The sequence below is a fragment of the Cupressus sempervirens genome, chromosome 11, assembly GCF_028749045.1.
Source record: "Cupressus sempervirens isolate cs-2001-9-10 chromosome 11, ASM2874904v1, whole genome shotgun sequence".
Classification (NCBI taxonomy): domain Eukaryota; kingdom Viridiplantae; phylum Streptophyta; class Pinopsida; order Cupressales; family Cupressaceae; genus Cupressus; species Cupressus sempervirens.
In genome coordinates, this window is record NC_143128.1 from 382,878,678 (window position 1) to 382,902,138 (window position 23,461).

Sequence of the window (23,461 nt, forward strand, 5' to 3'; positions counted from 1 at the left end):
AAATAAGAAGTTAATTGATTCAATTTGAGTAGAAAAAGGAGTTAACTGATTTAACTCATTTTTGATCAATAGTGAACTGGAAATTTCCCTTTTTGAACTGAAGAGAGATTTTGTTGAGATATTTAATTTAATAAAATGAGATATGCTCTCATAATTACTTTTTCTATTTAACTAAATAATCTTTAATTAATTAGAGACACTTTTCTTATTTAATTAAATAACTTCATTTAATTAATTAGGAATGACTTCTCATTTAATTAAATAACTTGGTTTAACTAATTAGAAGTAAGTACTCCATTTAATTAAATAATTTCGTTTAATTATTTCATAATTCTTTTCGAAACTAGTCAACTCAAGTCAACCGTGGTTAAATTTGGTCAACATTCGGTCAAACTTGATCTTTGCGTACGTGAATATGAGCAAATGTGAGTATGAATTCCAGCAACAATTCAATGCAAATTCTCATTCTACCTTTCAAAATGAAGACATTAGGGTCTCTTAAAGAGACTTTCCTGGAACTCGTCAACGGTTGGGATCGATTTCAATCAACGGTCAGGATTAAAGGTGAAGTTCAGTCATAAAAGAAGATTTCCAAATTAAAGGGAGTTAACAGATTTAAGTTGAGTAAAATAAGGAGTTAACTGATTCAATTTGAGCAGAAAAAGGAGTTAACTGATTTAACTCATTTTTGATGAATAGTGAATTGAAAATTTCCCTTTTTGAACTAAAGATACATTTTGTTGAGATATTTAATTTAATAAAATGAGATACGCTCTCATAATTACTTTTTCTATTTAATTAAATAATCTTTAATTAAATAGAGACACTTTTCTTATTTAATTAAATAACTTCATTTAATTAATTAGGAATGGCTTCTCATTCAAATAAATAACTTTGTTTAATTAATTAGAAGTAAGTAATCCATTTAATTAAATAATTTCGTTTAATTATTTCAAAATTCTTTTCGAAACTAGTCAACTCAAGTCAACCATTGTTAAATCTAGTCAACTTTTGGTCAAACTTGATCTTTGCGTATGTGAATATGAGAAAATGTGAGTATGAATTCCAACAACAATTCAATCCAAATTCTCATTCAACCTTTCAAAATGAAGAGATGAGGGTCTCTTAAATAGACTTTCCTATAATTCAGCAACGGTTGAGATCGATTTTAATCAACGGTTAGGATTAAAGGTGAAGTTCAGTCATAAAGAGACATTTCCAAATTAAAGAGAAATAACAGATTTAATTTTTACAAAATAAGGAGTTAACTGATTCAATTTGAGTAGAAAAAGGAGTTAACTTATTTAACTCATTTTTGATCAATAGTGAACTGAAAATTTCCCTTTTTGAACTGAAGAGAGATTTTGTTGAGATATTTAATTTAATAAAATGAGATATGCTCTCATAATTACTTTTTCTATTTAATAAAATAATCTTTAATTAATTAGAGACAATTTTCTTATTTAATTAAATAACTTTATTTAATTAATTAGGAATGGCTTCTCATTTAATTAAATAAGTTTGTTTAATTAATTAGAAGTAAGTACTCCATTTAATTAAATAATTTCGTTTAATTATTTCAAAATTCTTTTTGAAATTAGTCAACTCAAGTCAACCGTGGTTAAATATGGTCAACTTTTGGTCAAACTTGATCTTTGCTTATGTGAATATGAGCAAATGTGAGTATGAATTCTAGCAACAATTCGATGCAAAATCTCATTCAACCTTTCGAAATGAACAGATGAGGGTCTCTTAAACAGACTTTCCTGGAATTCATCAACAGTTGAGATCGATTTCAATCAACGATCAGCATTAAAGGTGAAGTTCAGTCATAAAGGGAGATTTTCAAATTAAAGGGAGTTAACAGATTTAATTTGAGTAAAATAACGAGTTAAGTGATTCAATTTGAGTACAAAAAGGAGTTAACTGATTTAACTCATTTTTGATCAATAATGAACTGGAAATTTCCCTTTTTAAACTAAAGAAAGATTTTGTTGAGATATTTAATTTAATAAAATGAGATATGCTCTCATAATTACTTTTTCTATATAATTAAATAATCTTTAATTAATTAGAGACACTTTTCTTATTTAATTAAATAACTTCATTTAATTAATTATGAATGACTTTTCATTTAATTAAATAACTTTGTTTAATTAATAAGACTCAAGTACTCCATTTAATTAAATAATTTTGTTTAATTATTTCAAAATTCTTTTCAAAACTAGTCAACTCAAGTCAACTGCGATTAAATCTGGTCAACTTTTGGTCAAACTTGATCTTTGCGTATGTGAATAGGAGCAAATGTGAGTATGAATTCCAGCAATAATTCGATGCAAATTCTCATTCAACCTTTCAAAATGAAGAGATGAGGGTCTCTTAAATAGACTTTCTTGAAATTCATCAACGGCTGAGATCAATTTCAATCAATGGTTAGGATTAAAGGTGAAGTTCAGTCATAAAAAGAGATTTCCAAATTAAATGGAGTTAAAAGATTTAATTTGAGTAAAATAAGAAGTTAATTGATTCAATTTGAGCAGAAAATAGAGTTAACTGATTTAACTCATTTTTTATCAATAGTGAACTAGAAATTTCCCTTTTTGAACTGAAGAGAGATTTTGTTGAGATATTTAATTTAATAAAATGAGATATGCTCTCATAATTACTTTTTCTATTTAATTAAATAATCTTTAATTAATTAGAGACACTTTTCTTATTTAATTAAATAACTTCATTTAATTAATTAGGAATGACTTCTCTTTTAATTAAATAACTTTGTTTAATTAATTAGACCTATGTACTCCATTTAATTAAATAATTTTGTTTAATTATTTCATAATTTTTTTCAAACCTAGTCAACTCAAGTCAACCGTGGTTAAATCTGGTCAACTTTTGGTCAAACTTGATCTTTGCATATGTGAATATGAGCGAATGTGAGTATGAATTCTAGCAACAATTCGATGCAAATTCTCATTCAACCTTTCAAAATGAAGAGGTGAGGGTCTCTTAAATAGACTTTCTTGAAATTCATCAACGGTTGAGATCAATTTCAATCAACGGTCAGGATTAAAGGTGAAGTTCAGTCATAAAGGGAGATTTCCAAATTAAAGGGAGTTAACAGATTTAATTTGAGTAAAATAAGGAGTTAATTGATTCAATTTGAGTAGAAAAAGGAGTTAACTGATTTAACTCATTTTTGATCAATAGTGAACTGGAAATTTCCCTTTTTGAACTGAAGAGATATTTTGTTGAGATATTTAATTTAATAAAATGAGATATGCTCTCATAATTACTTTTTCTATTTAATTAAATAATCTTTAATTAATTAGAGACACTTTTCTTATTTAATTAAATAACTTCATTTAATTAATTAAGAATGACTTCTCATTTAATTAAATAACTTTGTTTAATTAATTAGACCTATGTACTCCATTTAATTAAATAATTTTGTTTAATTATTTCATAATTTTTTTCGAACCTAGTCAACTCAAGTCAACCGTGGTTCAATCTGGTTAACTTTTGGTCAAACTTGACCTTCGCGCATGTGAATATGAGCGAATGTGAGTATGAATTTCAGCAACAATTCGATGCAAATTCTCATTCAACGTTTCAAAATGAAGAGGTGAGGGTCTCTTAAATAGATTTTCTTGAAATTCATCAACGGTTGAGATCAATTTCAATCAACGGTCAGGATTAAAGGTGAAGTTTAGTCATAAAGGGAGATTTCCAAATTAAAGGGAGTTAATAGATTTAATTTGAGTAAAATAAGGAGTTAATTGATTCAATTTGAGTAGAAAAAGGAGTTAACTGATTTAACTCATTTTTTATCAATAGTGAACTAGAAATTTCCTTTTTTGAGCTGAAGAGAGATTTTGTTGAGATATTTAATTTAACAAAATGAGATATGCTCTGATAATTACTTTTTCTATTTACTTAAATAATCTTTAATTAATTAGAGACACTTTTCTTATTTAATTAAATAACTTCATTTAATTAATTAGGAATGGCTTCTCATTTAATTAAATAACTTTGTTTAATTAATTAGAAGTAAGTACTCTATTTAATTAAATAGTTTCGTTTAATTATTTCAAAATTCTTTTCGAAACTAGTCAACTCAATTCAACTGTGGTTAAATCTGGTCATCTTTTGGTCAAACTTGATCTTTGCGTATGTGAATATGAACAAATGTGAGTATTAATTCTAGCAACAATTCAATGCAAATTCTCATTCAACCTTTCAAAATGAAGAGATGAGGGTCTCTTAAATAGACTTTCCTGTAATTCATCAATGATTGAGATCGATTTCAATCAACGGTCTGGATTAAAGGTGAAGTTCAGTCATAAAAGAAGATTTCCAAATTAAAGGAAATTAACAGATTTAATTTGAGTAAAATAAGGAGTTAACTAATTCAATTTCAGTAGAAAAAAGAGTTAATTGATTTAACTCATTTTTTATCAATAGTGAACTGAAAATTTCCCTTTTTGAACTGATGAGAGATTTTGTTGAAATATTTAATTTAATAAAATGAGATATGCTCTCATAATTACTTTTTCTATTTAATTAAATAATCTTTAATTAATTAGAGACACTTTTCTTATTTAATTAAATAACTTCATTTAATTAATTAGGAATGACTTCTCATTTAATTAAATAACTTTGTTTAATTAATTAGACGTAAGTACTCCATTTAATTAAATAATTTTGTTTAATTATTTCATAATTCTTTTCGAAACTAGTCAACTCAAGTCAACCATGGTTAAATCTGGTCAACTTTTGGTCAAACTTGATCTTTGCGTATGTGAATATGAGAAAATGTGAGTATGAATTCCAGCAACAATTCGATGCAAATTCTCATTCAACCTTTCAAAATAAAGAGATGAGGGTCTCTTAAATAGACTTTCTTGAAATTCATCAACGGTTGAGATCAATTTCAATCAATGGTCAGGATTAAAGGTGAAGTTAGGTCATAAAGGGAGATTTCCAAATGAAACGGAGTTAACAAATTTAATTTGATTAAAATAACAAGTTAATTGATTCAATTTGAGTAGAAAAAGGAGTTAACTGATTTAACTCATTTTTTATCAATAGTGAACTAAAAATTTCCCTTTTTAAACTGAAGAGAGATTTTGTTGAGATATTTAATTTAATAAAATGAGATATGCTCTCATAATTACTTTTTCTATTTAATTAAATAATCTTTAATTAATTAGAGACACTTTTCTTATTTTATTAAATAACTTCATTTAATTAATTAGGAATGGCTTTTCATTTAATTAAATAACTTTGTTTAATTAATTAGAAGTAAGTACTCCATTTAATTAAATAATTTTATTTAATTATTTCAAAATTCTTTTCGAAACTATTCAACCGTGGTTAAATCTGGTCAACTTTTGGTCAAACTTGATCTTTGCGTATGTGAATATGAGCAAATGTGAGTATGAATTCTAGCAACAATTCGATGCATATTCTGATTCAATCTTTCAAAATGAAGAGATGAGGGTCTCTTAAATAGACTTTCTTGGAATTTATCAACGGTTCAGATCGATTTTAATCAACGGTGAGGATTAAAGTTGAAGTTCAGTCATAAAGGGAGATTTCCAAATTAAAAGAAATTAACAAATTTAATTTGAGTAAAATAAGGAGTTAACTAATTCAATTTGAGTAGAAAAAAGAGTTAACTGATTTAACTCATTTTTGATCAATAGTGAACTGGAAATTTCCCTTTTTGAACTGAAGAGAGATTTTGTTGAGATATTTAATTTAATAAAACAAGATATGCTCTCATAATTACTTTTCTATTTAATTAAATAATCTTTAATTAATTAGAGACACTTTTCTTATTTAATTAAATAACTTCATTTAATTAATTAGGAATGACTTCTCTTTTAATTAAATAACTTTGTTTAATTAATTAGACGTATGTACTCCATTTAATTAAATAATTTTTTAAAATTATTTCATAATTCTTTTCGAAACTAGTCAACTCAAGTCAACCGTGGTTAAATCTGGTCCGCTTTTGGTCAAACTTGATCTTTGCGTATGTGAATATGAGCGAATGTGAGTATGAATTCCAGCAACAATTCGATGCAAATTCTCTTTCAACCTTTCAAAATGAAGAGATTAGGGTCTCTTAAATAGACTTTCTTGAAATTCATCAATGGTTGAGATCAATTTCAATCAATGGTCAGGATTAAAGGTGATGTTCAGTCATAAAGTGAGATTTCCAAATTAAAGGGAGTTAACAGAATTAATTTGAGGAAAATAAGTAGTTAACTGATTCAATTTTAGTAGAAAAAGGAGTTAACTGATTTAACTCATTTTTGATCAATAGTGAACTAAAAATTTCTCTTTTTGAACTGAAGAGAGATTTTGGTGAGATATTTAATTTAATAAAATGAGATATGCTCTCATAATTACTTTTTCTATTTAATTAAATAATCTTTAATTAATTAGAGACACTTTTTTTATTTAATTAAATAATTTCATTTAATTAATTAGGAATGGCTTCTCATTTAATTAAATAACTTTGTTTAATTAATTATAGGTAAGTACTCCATTTAATTAAATAATTTCGTTTAATTATTTCAAAATTCTTTTTGAAACTTGTCAGCTCAAGTCAATCGTGGTTAAATCTGGTCAACTTTTGGTCAAACTTGATCTTTGCGTATGTGAATATGAGCAAATGTGAGTATGAATTCCAGCAACAATTCTATGCAAATTGTCATTCAACCTTTCGAAATGAAGAGATGAGGGTCTCTTAAATAGACTTCCCTAGAATTCATCAATGGTTGAGATCGATTTCAATCAACGGTCAGGATTAAAGTTGTAGTGCCTACCCTCGTTCACATCTTTTCTAGACATTGATGCTATTATTATCAGACTGTGATAGACTAGTTCTATGTTAATGGATTAGTGATTTTGTTTTGACACTATCAGACATTATGTTATGGATTCAGTGGTTAAATGATGAGATCATTTAGATTTTACATTTCATGGATACATGAGGATCATTATACTATTTTCTTTTATTATTGTTGATTAGATGGATGGTTATTATCTTATGTGTTTTAATATGGATACTTACCCCATACTTGCATGTGTATGGTGTGCATGTTTTCTTATTGTATGGCATTTCTGATGTGGTTAAGGAAGGGAATCATTGTCACCTGCTTAGTCGGGATCTACATGATGCACTACTTCCTGCCATTGTCTGTTTAGCTTAGCATTATATATATTGTATGTACATGCAGGGTTTTTCTGCAAGTTGCAAGTATCGGATATCGACTTCTCTGAATTGCCACGATGAGTGTACCCTATTATACTATCTCAATGATAAGAGAAGGGAGATAAATTCTCAATTCCAAATCCCAAACCCTTAAACCATTTTTTCTAATGAGTTAGGACAAGTATCAGAGTTGAGTACCCACCGAATGTGTCGGATGACATATTTCGTGATTTTTAACCCTTTAGACTGATTTTGTATGATTTGTTCTATGATAGGTTTTCATATTTTATCTTGGAGGTCTATGGTGAATTTTCTATTAATTAAGTCTTAATAAATAGATTTAATTAATAAATTAATTATTTGAGAAAATTAATATAAAATATCATGTTATTTGATATTTTTATTGTAATTAATTAAATGAGAATTATTGAGGAAAATGAATTAAATAAAAGAAAATTAGAAATTAAAATTAATAATAATAATAAAATAATAATAAAGTAATAAATAAATAATAATAAAAGTTATAAAAATTAAAATGAAAGTTATAAAAATTTAAATAGAAAATATATAAAAGTAAATTGGAGTTGTAAGCTTGCATGGGAGTTAATGCACTTTTCTATTTCTCATGTGTCAACAACACGGGGGTTAGTGCATCAATTAAGCACATGGTGTCTACAACCCTATGGCTCATCTTGAAGGTTGTAAAAGACCCATGCTTAGTTGGTGACACCTTTCAGCTGTTTCTAGAAACATTCTAGAGGTTTCCTGAGAGCTCTTTATATTCAGGCATCCCTAGAAGCTTAGACATAGTGTTTGGAGTGCAATTGGAGCATTGGAGGATTCGAGAATTCTGAAGAAGGGAGCTTGGACTGTGAGTTTTCTGAGGAAGAGCAAATTAGCATTAGAATCTGAGTAGATTCTTGTGATTTTACTTATGCTATTTTTGCATCTTGCATTCCCTGTCTTCTTCATGTCTTCCATATGTCTTCTGAGGAATTTCATATTTTTATTATATGCATTCTCAATATGGGCAATTGAATTTATGTGAAAATCTTTATATGCATAGATCTGAAAGAAAACGGGGTTAGGGTTTAAATTCATAGCCAAACCTATTAGATTATTTATTGGATAAATTTGAAAATCAAAGATTTAAAGAAAAATTTTGAAAATTAGAATTTCTAAGTAAACTGTGTATATTCTTGAATCTGCATACACATATACATATATATCATTATATACATATATATATGTATGTGTTGTGATGGTGATAAACTCTGCATGTATACACATACACACACACACACACACACACACACACACATATATATATACATACATACATACATATGTATATATATACATATATAGTAATCAAATGTCAAATCGCGATAGAGTTTCAAGTTAATAGTATTTCATATCGCATGGGAACATCTTTCTAAAAAATGTTATTGAAAATTGCATTAAAATATATATATATATATATATATATGATGTTGGGCGGGTATTATATACCCCACCCACCGCAGGCTTGCAAGATCACAGGGTACCTGCGGTGCAGATGTATTGGGCTACGCAATTTTAAAATCGCATTGCGATTTGAGTTTAGTTTTAAATTATATAAAATTTAATTTGCAACAATATTTCATATGAGATTTGGATATGAATCTCAATTTTGTTGCAATATCATTAATTATTAAATGTTATTATATATATATATTTATGTATATATATATATAAAAGTATATATGTATATATAATTAAATATAAATGAATATTATAAAGTTCTAAATTAATGGATCACTCTTTTAATGATTTAAAATATTGATATTGAGCTTGTCAATTATGAAGAGATATTAATAATTAATTTAATTAATTTTAGTTTAATTAAGATTAGTTATTAGAATATATAATCGAAGTTTTGATTCATTGAGTGTCAATTTTCAAACAATGTTATATAAAAAAAATATTATTAGATCAATTAGAAAATTGAGTCTAATGGTTTTGGGGAGAAACTTTTATCTATCAAACAAATACATGGGTTAGGAAAAACGTGAAACTTCTCCACTTAATATAATTTGGAAAAACGTAAACTGAGACTTTTAAATTCAAATTTAAATACTTAGCAAAACCAAAACATGTGTTTACATTGTGTATTATTTATGCTATTATTTTGGGTTTTTGGTTGACTAGTGTTGACCAGTATAAGACGTCTACCAGAGGCTTGGGGGTTATGTGATTGTGATGTCATGATGATGTTTTAATCTCGATCTTTATAAACCCAACCATGGTTTGTGATGGAATGCTCTATGTATTGGATGTGATTACTGATTGTTATAGTTGAGATTCTTGTGTATGAGACTCTTGACCTAACCATTATTTTGGTCATCGATCAGTTATCCTTGATTATTTTCTAGTCGCCATGATGGGACTGAGATGTGGATTTATTCTTGATGATGTCATGTTGTGACATGTTTGACTCAACCATTTTTGAAGTTTTCAATCAGTATGATTGGTATATATATATTTTGGTTATTGAGAACCATTGGATATTTGATTATCAGTAATACTTTAGTTTCCAATAGAGAGCTGTTGTGTTCATGATTTTCTATGGATGTTAGCTCATGGAGATTTCATGCTTTTATGCATATTTGATGATTTTACGGATTATCTTTTGTGATTTTGAGATTTATGAGTCCATGAGCATTAGGGTAGGATATCTGCATGTAGTGATGGGAAGTGGCTTGCAATGGGGGTCGGGGCCCTAAGAGGTTGCCAGGGTAACTCATTGTAAGTTGGATTAATAAGTGATAACATTCACACCTAATACTAACTGAATGAACCTAAAAAGATAAGTGTTTTTTCTTGCCCATGCCTTGAGCGCTTGTATAGGCTAGGATGGGAGTAGTGAGACACATGGTTGCGACCTTGCATTCCGTAGTATGCCTCGTCAGTATGAGAGGATTCTAGTGGCCGCATGAAATCAGTATGGACCTGTGGAGTTTAGCTAACTGCCAGGGTAACCTGTACGTGATAATTGTGATGACACTTTCCTGCTTGCATAGTAGGTTCCTACATGTCATTGTGTGCTTTTGGAGATTAGATGTCAGATTTTGTGTTTGGAACCTTTGAGTTAGTATACTTTTAAGATTCCTGGACTTATAATGATATGTGCTATGTGATTTTGATACCCTGTTTGAGACTTGAGATTATCTCCTTAGCACGGTGGGAGTGGACCACTTAGGTACCATATGGTTGGGTGGTAGTATATTTTCCACTCTTATCATTTTAAGATTTATTGAGACATCGTGGCTGATGTGTCCTTCATGTTGGTGAATATGTATCCTTTTTCATTGATGATTAGCATATGTTAGATGATGTTATCTTATGCTTTTATTTGCATGTTAGATTACCTTCTATATATGATGTTATATTGATTAGGAGTGACATTCCTATTATGTAATGCCGATGATCTCTTCGGTGATTTGGAATGTTATGCATAAAGGGATGGCTAGGATCCACGATGGTCTAATGATGCTATTGACAGTTGGGAGGAACCGTGCACTTAGTTTATTATGTTTGATCTTTATGATGGATGTATATGTCTTCTATGATGATGTATCATGTGTATCATGTGTTTATCTCTACTTTGATATATCATGGATTAGAATAGGATGATGTACCTTATTCTATGTATGTATATTCTTTTGAGCTTGTCATACCCTATGACATGAGCAGTGGATGATTAAGTATTTGAAATGTAATGTATAAACATTGGCTTTATCATTATTATTTCATATGGATGTTGTACTAGATGGATTCATGTATGTAATTCAACGTTAAGGGATCTTAAAAAATGTAATCTGTTATTTATGTTATGTTTAATTTTAGATGGACATTGCTATTGCTTCCATTATTGTGCATAAGTTATATGTAATGTTTACTTCTATGGAAAAAAAAATGCTACTAAACTTAGTGAGATCTCTAGGTTAATTCTTTGGATCCCTTGGCGAGGCATTACAAAAGGTGAAGTTCAGTCATAAAGGAAGATTTCCAAATTAAAGGGAGTTAACAGATTTAATTTGAGTAAAATAAGGAGTTAACTGATCCAATTTGAGTAGAAAAAGGAGTTAACTCATTTAACTCATTTTTGATCAATAGTGAACAGGAAATTTCCTTTTTTGAACTAAAGAGAGATTTTGTTCAGATATTTAATTTAATAAAATGAGATATGCTCTCATACTTACTTTTTCTATTTAATTAAATAATGTTTAATTAATTAGAGACACTTTTCTTATTTAATTAAATAACTTCATTTAATTAATTAGGAATGGCTTCTCATTTAATTAAATAAATTTGTTTAATTAATTAGAAGTAAGTACTCCATTTAATTAAATAATTTCGTTTAATAATTTCAAAAAAAAATTTGAAACTAGTCAACTCAAGTCAACCGTGGCTAAATCTGGTCAACTCTTGGTCAAACTTGATCATTGCATATGTGAATATGAGCAAATGTGAGTATGAATTCTAGCAACAACTCGATGCAAATTCTCATTCAACCTTTTAAAATGAAGAGATGAGGGTCTCTTAAATAGACTTTCCTGAAATTCATTACCGGTTGAGATCGATTTCAATCAACGGTCAGGATTAAACGTGAAGTTCAGTCATAAAGGGAGATTTCCAAATTAAAGGGAGTTAACCGATTTATTTTGAGTAAAATAAAGAGTTAACTGATTCAATTTGAGTAGAAAAGGAGTTAATTGATTTAACTCATTTTTGAGCAATAGTGAACTGGAAATTTTCCTTTTTGAACTAAAGAGAGATTTTGTTGAGATGTTTAATTTAATAAGATGAGATATGCTCTCATAATTTATTTTTTTATTTAATTAAATACTCTTTAATTAATTAGAGACACTTTTCTTATTTAATTAAATAACTTCATTTAATTAATTGGGAAGGGCTTCTCATTTAATTAAATAACTTTGTTTAATTAATTAGAAGTAAGTACTCCATTTAATTAAATAATTTCGTTTAATTATTTCAAAATTCTTTTCGAAACTAGTCAACTCAAGTCAACAGTGGTTAAATCTGGTCAACTTTTGGTCAAACTTGATCTTTGCATATATGAATATGAGCAAATGTGACTATGAATTTCAGCAACAATTAGATGCAAATTCTCATTCAACCTTTCAAAATAAAGAGATGAGGGTCTCTTAAATAGACTTTCCTGGAATTCATCAACGATTGAGATCGATTTCAATCAACGGTCAGGATTAAAGTTGAAGTTCAGTCATAAAAGAAGATTTTCAAATTAAAGGGAGTTAACATATTTAATTTGAGTAAAATCAGGAGTTAACTGATTCAATTTGAGTAGAAAAAGGAGTTAACTAATGTAACTCATTTTTGTTCAATAGTGAACTGAAAATTTGCCTTTTTGAACTGAAGAGAGATTTTGTTGAGATATTTAATTTAATAAAATGAGATATGCTCTCATAATTACTTTTTCTATTTAATTAAATAATCTTTAATTAATTAGAGACATTTTTCTTATTTAATTTAATAACTTCAGTTAATTAATTAGGAATGGCTTCTCATTTAATTAAATAACTTTGTTTAATTAATTAGAAGTAAGTACTCTATTTAATTAAATAATTTCATTTAACTATTTCAAAATCTTTTTTGAAACTAGTCAACTCAAGTCAACTGTGGTTAAATCTGGTCAACTTTTGGTCAAACTTGATCTTTGCGTATATGAATATGAGCAAATGTGAGTATGAATTCTAGCAACAATTCGATGCAAATTATCTTTCAACCTTTCAAAATCAAGAGATGAGGGTCTCTTAAATAGACTTTCCTAGAATTCATCAATAGTTGAGATAGATTTTAATCAACGGTCATGATTAAATGTGAAGTTCAGTCATAAAGGAAGATTTTTAAATTAAAGGGAGTTAGCAGATTTAATTTGAGTAAAATAAGGAGTTAACTTATTCAATTTGAGTAGAAAAAGGAGTTAACTGATTTAACTCATTTTTTATCAATAGTAAACTAGAAATTTCCCTTTTTGAACTGAAGAGAGATTTTGTTGAGATATTTAATTTAATAAAATGAGATATGCTCTCATAATTACTTTTTCTATTTAGTTAAATAATTTTTAATTAATTAGAGACACTTTTCTTATTTAATTAAATAACTTCTTTTAATTAATTGGGAAGGGCTTCTCATTTAATTAAATAACTTTGTTTAATTAATTAGAAGTAAGTAGTCTATTTAATTAAATAATTTCGTTTAATTATTTCTATTTTTTTTTGAAACTAGTCAACTCAAGTCAACCGTGATTAAATCTGATCAACTTTTTGTCAAACTTGATCTTTGCATATGTGTATATGAGCAAATGTGAGTACGAATTCCAGCAACAATTCGATGCAAATTCTCATTCAACCTTTCAAAATGAAGAGATGAGGGTCTCTTAAATAGATTTTCTTGGAATTCATCAACTGTTGAGATCGATTTGAATCAACGGTTAGGATTAAAGGTGAAGTTTAGTCATAAAGGGAGATTTCCAAATTAAAGGGAGTTAACAGGTTTAATTTGAGTAAAATAAAGAGTTAATTGATTCAATTTGAATAGAAAAAAGAGTTAACTGATTTAACTCATTTTTCATCAATAGTGAACTAGAAATTTACCTTTTTGAACTGACGAGAGATTTTGTTGAGATATTTAATTTAATAAAATGAGATATGCTCTCATAATTACATTTTCTATTGAATTAAAAAATCTTTAATTAATTAGAGACACTTTACTTATTTAATTAAATAACTTCATTTAATTAATTAGGAATGGCTTCTCATTTAATTAAATAACTTTGTTTAATTAATTAGAAGTAAGTACTCCATTTAAATAAATAAATTTAATTTAATTAAATAATTTCTTTTAATTATTTCAAAATTCTTTTCGAAACAATTCAACTCAAGTCAACCGTGGTTAAATCTAGTCAACTTTTGATCAAACCTGATCTTTGCATATGTGAATATGAGCAAATGTGAGTATGAATTCCAGCAATAATTCGATGCAAATTCTCATTCAACCTTTCAAAATGAAGATAGGAGGGTCTCCTAAATAGACTTTCCTGAAATTTATCAACGGTTGAGATCGATTTTAATCAACGACCAAGATTAAAGGTGAAGTTCAGTCATAAAGAGAGATTTCTAAATTAAAGTGAGTTAACAGATTTAATTTGAGTAAAATAAGGAGTTAACCGATTCAATTTGAGTAGAAAAAGGAGTTAACTCATTTAACTCATTTTTGATCAATAGTGAACTAAAAATTTCCCTTTTTGAACTAAAGAGAGATTTTGTTGAGATATTTAATTTAATAAAATAAGATATGCTCTCATAATTACTTTTTCTATTTAATTAAATAATTTTTAATTAATTAGAGACACTTTTCTTATTTAATTAAATAACTTCATTTAATTAATTAGGAATGTCTTCTCATTTAATTAAATAACTTTGTTTAATTAATTAGAAGTAAGTACTCCATTTAATTAAATAATTTCATTTAATTATTTTTGAAACTACTCAACTCAAGTCAACCGTGGTTAAATTTGGTCAACTTTTGGTCAAACTTGATCTTTGCATATGTGAATATGAGCAAATGTGAGTATCAATTCCAGCATCAATTCGATGCAAATTCTCATTCAACCTTTCAAAATGAAGAGATGAGGGTCTCTTAAATAGACTTTTTGAAATTCATGAACGGTTGAGATCGATTTCAAGCAACGGTCAAGATTAAAGGTGAAGTTTAGTCATAAAGGGAGATTTCCTAATTAAAGGGAGTTGACAGATTTCATTTGAGTAAAATAAGCAGTTAACTAATTCAATTCGAGTAGAAAAAGGAGTTAACTGATTTAACTCATTCTTGATCAATAGTGAACTGGAAATTTTCCTTTTTGAACTGAAGAGAGATTTTGTTGAGATATTTAATTTAATAAAATGAGATATGCTCTCATAATTACTTTTTCTATTTAATTAAATAATCTTTAATTAATTAGAGACACTTTTCTTATTTAATTAAATAAATTCGTTTAATGAATTAGGAATGACTTCTCATTTAATTAAATAACTTTGTTTAATTAATTAGAAGTAAGTACTCCATTTAATTAAATAATTTTGTTTAATTACTTCAAAATTCTTTTCGAAACTAGTCAACTCAAGTAAACCGTGGTTAAATCTGGTCAAGTTTTGGTCAAACTTGATCTTTGCATATGTGAATATGAGCAAATGTGAGTATGAATTCTAACAACAATTCGATGCAAATTTTCATTCAACCTTTCAAAATGAAGAGATGAGGGTCTCTTAAATAGACTTTCTTGGAATTCATCAACAGTTGAGATCGATTTCAATCAACGGTCAGGATTAAAGGTGAAGTTCAGTCATAAAGAGAGATTTTCAAATTAAAGGGAGTTAACAAATTAAATTTGAGTAAAATGAGGAGTTAATTGATTCAGTTTGATTAAAAAAAGGAGTTAACTGATTTAACTCATTTTTGATCAATAGTCAACTGGAAATTTCCTTTTTTGAACTAAAGAGAGATTTTGTTCAGATATTTAATTTAATAAAATGAGATATGCTCTCATAATTACTTTTTCTATTTAACTAAATAATCTTTAATTAATTAGAGACACTTTTCTTATTTAATTAAATATCTTCATTTAATTAATTAGGAATGGCTTCTTATTTAATTAAATAACTTTGTTTAATTAATTAGAAGTAAGTACTCAATTTAATTAAATAATTTTGTTTAATTATTTCAAAATTCTTTTTAAAACTAGTCAACTCAAGTCAACTGTGGTTAAATCTGGGCAACTTTTGGTCAAACTTGATCTTTGAGTATGTCAATATGAGCAAATGTGAGTATGAATTCCAGCAACAATTCGATGCAAATTCTCATTCAACCTTTCAAAATGAAGAGATGAAGGTCTCTTAAATAGACTTTTCTGGAAGTCATCAACGGTTGAGATCGATTTCAATCAACGGTTAGGATTAAAGGTGAAGTTCAGTCATAAAAGGAGATTTCTGAATTAAAGGGAGTTAACAGATTTAATTTGAATAAAATAAGGAGTTAACTGATTCAATTTGAGTAGAAAAAGGAGGTAATTGATTTAACTCATTTTTTATCAATCATGCACTAGAAATTTCCCTTTTTGAACTAAACAGAGATTTTGTTGAGATATTTAATTTAATAAAATGAGATATGCTCTCATAATTACTTTTTCTATTTAATTAAATACTCTTTAATTAATTAGAGACACTTTTCTTATTTAATTAAATAACTTCATTTAATTAATTGGGAAGGGCTTCTCATTTAATTAAATAACTTTGTTTAATTAATTAGAAGTAAGTACTCCATTTAATTAAATAATTTCGTTTAATTATTTCAAAATTCTTTTCGAAACTAGTCAACTCAAGTCAACAGTGGTTAAATCTGGTCAACTTTTGGTCAAACTTGATCTTTGCATATATGAATATGAGCAAATGTGACTATGAATTTCAGCAACAATTAGATGCAAATTCTCATTCAACCTTTCAAAATAAAGAGATGAGGGTCTCTTAAATAGACTTTCCTGGAATTCATCAACGATTGAGATCGATTTCAATCAACGGTCAGGATTAAAGTTGAAGTTCAGTCATAAAGGAAGATTTTCAAATTAAAGGGAGTTAACATATTTAATTTGAGTAAAATCAAGAGTTAACTGATTCAATTTGAGTAGAAAAAGGAGTTAACTAATGTAACTCATTTTTGTTCAATAGTGAACTGAAAATTTGCCTTTTTGAACTGAAGAGAGATTTTGTTGAGATATTTAATTTAATAAAATGAGATATGCTCTCATAATTACTTTTTCTATTTAATTAAATAATCTTTAATTAATTAGAGACATTTTTCTTATTTAATTTAATAACTTCAGTTAATTAATTAGGAATGGCTTCTCATTTAATTAAATAACTTTGTTTAATTAATTAGAAGTAAGTACTCTATTTAATTAAATAATTTCATTTAACTATTTCAAAATTCTTTTTGAAACTAGTCAACTCAAGTCAACTGTGGTTAAATCTGGTCAACTTTTGGTCAAACTTGATCTTTGCGTATGTGAATATGAGCAAATGTGAGTATGAATTCTAGCAACAATACGATGCAAATTATCTTTCAACCTTTCAAAATCAAGAGATGAGGGTCTCTTAAATAGACTTTCCTAGAATTCATCAATAGTTGAGATAGATTTTAATCAACGGTCAGGATTAAATGTGAAGTTCAGTCATAAAGGAAGATTTTTAAATTAAAGGGAGTTAGCAGATTTAATTTGAGTAAAATAAGGAGTTAACTTATTCAATTTGAGTAGAAAAAGGAGTTAACTGATTTAACTCATTTTTTATCAATAGTAAACTAGAAATTTCCCTTTTTGAACTGAAGAGAGATTTTGTTGAGATATTTAATTTAATAAAATGAGATATGCTCTCATAATTACTTTTTCTATTTAGTTAAATAATTTTTAATTAATTAGAGACACTTTTCTTATTTAATTAAATAACTTCTTTTAATTAATTGGGAAAGGCTTCTCATTTAATTAAATAACTTTGTTTAATTAATTAGAAGTAAGTAGTCTATTTAATTAAATAATTTCGTTTAATTATTTCAAATTTTTTTTGAAACTAGTCAACTCAAGTCAACCGTGATTAAATCTGATCAACTTTTTGTCAAACTTGATCTTTGCGTATGTGAATATGAGCAAATGTGAGTACGAATTCCAGCAACAATTCGATGCAAATTCTCATTCAACCTTTCAAAATGAAGAGATGAGGGTCTCTTAAATAGATTTTCTTGGAATTCATCAACTGTTGAGATCGATTTGAATCAACGGTTAGGATTAAAGGTGAAGTTTAGTCATAAAGGGAGATTTCCAAATTAAAGGGAGTTAACAGGTTTAATTTGAGTAAAATAAAGAGTTAATTGATTCAATTTGAATAGAAAAAAGAGTTAACTGATTTAACTCATTTTTCATCAATAGTGAATTAGAAATTTACCTTTTTGAACTGACGAGAGATTTTGTTGAGATATTTAATTTAATAAAATGAGATATGCTCTCATAATTACATTTTCTATTGAATTAAAAAATCTTTAATTAATTAGAGACACTTTACTTATTTAATTAAATAACTTCATTTAATTAATTAGGAATGGCTTCTCATTTAATTAAATAACTTTGTTTAATTAATTAGAAGTAAGTACTCCATTTAAATAAATAAATTTAATTTAATTAAATAATTTCTTTTAATTATTTCAAAATTCTTTTCGAAACAATTCAACTCAAGTCAACCGTGGTTAAATCTAGTCAACTTTTGATCAAACCTGATCTTTGCATATGTGAATATGAGCAAATGTGAGTATGAATTCCAGCAATAATTCGATGCAAATTCTCATTCAACCTTTTAAAATGAAGACAGGAGGGTCTCTTAAATAGACTTTCTTGGAATTTATCAACGGTTGAGATCGATTTCAATCAACGACCAAGATTAAAGGTGAAGTTCAGTCATAAAGAGAGATTTCTAAATTAAAGTGAGTTAACAGATTTAATTTGAGTAAAATAAGGAGTTAACCGATTCAATTTGAGTAGAAAAAGGAGTTAACTCATTTATCTCATTTTTGATCAATAGTGAACTAAAAATTTCCCTTTTTGAACTAAAGAGAGATTTTGTTGAGATATTTAATTTAATAAAATAAGATATGCTCTCATAATTACTTTTTCTATTTAATTAAATAATTTTTAATTAATTAGAGACACTTTTCTTATTTAATTAAATAACTTCATTTAATTAATTAGGAATGTCTTCTCATTTAATTAAATAACTTTGTTTAATTAATTAGAAGTAAGTACTCCATTTAATTAAATAATTTCATTTAATTATTTTAAAATTATTTTTGAAACTACTCAACTCAAGTCAACCGTGGTTAAATTTGGTCAACTTTTGGTCAAACTTGATCTTTGCATATGTGAATATGAGCAAATGTGAGTATCAATTCCAGCATCAATTCGATGCAAATTCTCATTCAACCTTTCAAAATGAAGAGATGAGGGTCTCTTAAATAGACTTTTTGAAATTCATGAACGGTTGAGATCGATTTCAAGCAACGGTCAGGATTAAAGGTGAAGTTTAGTCATAAAGGGAGATTTCCTAATTAAAGGGAGTTAACAGATTTCATTTGAGTAAAATAAGCAGTTAACTAATTCAATTCGAGTAGAAAAAGGAGTTAACTGATTTAACTCATTCTTGATCAATAGTGAACTGGAAATTTTCCTTTTTGAACTGAAGAGAGATTTTGTTGAGATATTTAATTTAATAAAATGAGATATGCTCTCATAATTACTTTTTCTATTTAATTAAATAATCTTTAATTAATTAGAGACACTTTTCTTATTTAATTAAATAAATTCGTTTAATGAATTAGGAATGACTTCTCATTTAATTAAATAACTTTGTTTAATTAATTAGAAGTAAGTACTCCATTTAATTAAATAATTTTGTTTAATTACTTCAAAATTCTTTTCGAAACTAGTCAACTCAAGTAAACCGTGGTTAAATCTGGTCAAGTTTTGGTCAAACTTGATCTTTGCATATGTGAATATGAGCAAATGTGAGTATGAATTCTAACAACAATTCGATGCAAATTTTCATTCAACCTTTCAAAATGAAGAGATGAGGGTCTCTTAAATAGACTTTCTTGGAATTCATCAACAGTTGAGATCGATTTCAATCAACGGTCAGGATTAAAGGTGAAGTTCAGTCATAAAGAGAGATTTCCAAATTAAAGGGAGTTAACAAATTAAATTTGAGTAAAATGAGGAGTTAATTGATTCAGTTTGATTAAAAAAATGAGTTAACTGATTTAACTCATTTTTGATCAATAGTCAACTGAAAATTTCCTTTTTTGAACTAAAGAGAGATTTTGTTCAGATATTTAATTTAATAAAATGAGATATGCTCTCATAATTACTTTTTCTATTTAACTAAATAATCTTTAATTAATTAGAGACACTTTTCTTATTTAATTAAATAACTTCATTTAATTAATTAGGAATGGCTTCTTATTTAATTAAATAACTTTGTTTAATTAATTAGAAGTAAGTACTCAATTTAATTAAATAATTTTGTTTAATTATTTTAAAATTCTTTTTAAAACTAGTCAACTCAAGTCAACTGTGGTTAAATCTGGGCAACTTTTGGTCAAACTTGATCTTTGAGTATGTCAATATGAGCAAATGTGAGTATGAATTCCAGCAACAATTCGATGCAAATTCTCATTCAACCTTTCAAAATGAAGAGATGAAGGTCTCCTAAATAGACTTTTCTGGAAGTCATCAAGGGTTGAGATCGATTTCAATTAACGGTTAGGATTAAAGGTGAAGTTCAGTCATAAAAGGAGATTTCTGAATTAAAGGGAGTTAACAGATTTAATTTGAGTAAAATAAGGAGTTAACTGATTCAATTTGAGTAGAAAAAGGAGGTAATTGATTTAACTCATTTTTTATCAATCATGAACTAGAAATTTCCCTTTTTGAACTAAACAGAGATTTTGTTGAGATATTTAATTTAATAAAATGAGATATGCTCTCATAATTACTTTTTCTATTTAATTAAATACTCTTTAATTAATTAGAGACACTTTTCTTATTTAATTAAATAACTTCATTTAATTAATTGGGAAGGGCTTCTCATTTAATTAAATAACTTTGTTTAATTAATTAGAAGTAAGTACTCCATTTAATTAAATAATTTCGTTTAATTATTTCAAAATTCTTTTCGAAACTAGTCAACTCAAGTCAACAGTGGTTAAATATGGTCAACTTTTGGTCAAACTTGATCTTTGCATATATGAATATGAGCAAATGTGACTATGAATTTCAGCAACAATTAGATGCAAATTCTCATTCAACCTTTCAAAATAAAGAGATGAGGGTCTCTTAAATAGACTTTCCTGGAATTCATCAACGATTGAGATCGATTTCAATCAACGGTCAGGCTTAAAGTTGAAGTTCAGTCATAAAGGAAGATTTTCAAATTAAAGGGAGTTAACATATTTAATTTGAGTAAAATCAGGAGTTAACTGATTCAATTTGAGTAGAAAAAGGAGTTAACTAATGTAACTCATTTTTGTTCAATAGTGAACTGAAAATTTGTCTTTTTGAACTGAAGAGAGATTTTGTTGAGATATTTAATTTAATAAAATGAGATATGCTCTCATAATTACTTTTTCTATTTAATTAAATAATCTTTAATTAATTAGAGACATTTTTCTTATTTAATTTAATAACTTCAGTTAATTAATTAGGAATGGCTTCTCATTTAATTAAATAACTTTGTTTAATTAATTAGAAGTAAGTACTCTATTTAATTAAATAATTTCATTTAACTATTTCAAAATCCTTTTTGAAACTAGTCAACTCAAGTCAACTGTGGTTAAATCTGGTCAACTTTTGGTCAAACTTGATCTTTGCGTATGTGAATATGAGCAAATGTGAGTATGAATTCTAGCAACAATTCGATGCAAATTATCTTTCAACCTTTCAAAATCAAGAGATGAGGGTCTCTTAAATAGACTTTCCTAGAATTCATCAATAGTTGAGATAGATTTTAATCAACGGTCAGGATTAAATGTGAAGTTCAGTCATAAAGGAAGATTTTTAAATTAAAGGGAGTTAGCAGATTTAATTTGAGTAAAACAAGGAGTTAACTTATTCAATTTGAGTAGAAAAAGGAGTTAACTGATTTAACTCATTTTTTATCAATAGTAAACTAGAAATTTTCCTTTTTGAACTGAAGAGAGATTTTGTTGAGATATTTAATTTAATAAAATGAGATATGCTCTCATAATTACTTTTTCTATTTAGTTAAATAATTTTTAATTAATTAGAGACACTTTTCTTATTTAATTAAATAACTTCTTTTAATTAATTGGGAAGGGCTTCTCATTTAATTAAATAACTTTGTTTAATTAATTAGAAGTAAGTAGTCTATTTAATTAAATAATTTCGTTTAATTATTTCAAATTTTTTTTGAAACTAGTCAACTCAAGTCAACCGTGATTAAATCTGATCAACTTTTTGTCAAACTTGATCTTTGCGTATGTGAATATGAACAAATGTGAGTACGAATTCCAGCAACAATTCGATGCAAATTCTCATTCAACCTTTCAAAATGAAGAGATGAGGGTCTCTTAAATAGATTTTCTTGGAATTCATCAACGGTTGAGATCGATTTGAATCAACGGTTAGGATTAAAGGTGAAGTTTAGTCATAAAGGGAGATTTCCAAATTAAAGGGAGTTAACAGGTTTAATTTGAGTAAAATAAACAGTTAATTGATTCAATTTGAATAGAAAAAAGAGTTAACTGATTTAACTCATTTTTCATCAATCGTGAACTTGAAATTTACCTTTTTGAACTGACGAGAGATTTTGTTGAGATATTTAATTTAATAAAATGAGATATGCTCTCATAATTACATTTTCTATTGAATTAAAAAATCTTTAATTAATTAGAGACACTTTACTTATTTAATTAAATAACTTCATTTAATTAATTAGGAATGGCTTCTCATTTAATTAAATAACTTTGTTTAATTAATTAGAAGTAAGTACTCCATTTAAATAAATAAATTTAATTTAATTAAATAATTTCTTTTAATTATTTCAAAATTCTTTTCGAAACAATTCAACTCAAGTCAACCGTGGTTAAATCTAGTCAACTTTTGATCAAACCTGATCTTTGCATATGTGAATATGAGCAAATGTGAGAATGAATTCCAGCAATAATTCGATGCAAATTCTCATTCAACCTTTCAAAATGAAGACAGGAGGGTCTCTTAAATAGACTTTCCTGGAATTTATCAACGGTTGAGATCGATTTCAATCAACGACCAAGATTAAAGGTGAAGTTCAGTCATAAAGAGAGATTTCTAAATTAAAGTGAGTTAACAGATTTAATTTGAGTAAAATAAGGAGTTAACCGATTCAATTTGAGTAGAAAAAGGAGTTAACTCATTTATCTCATTTTTGATCAATAGTGAACTAAAAATTTCCCTTTTTGAACTAAAGAGAGATTTTGTTGAGATATTTAATTTAATAAAATAAGATATGCTCTCATAATTACTTTTTCTATTTAATTAAATAATTTTTAATTAATTAGAGA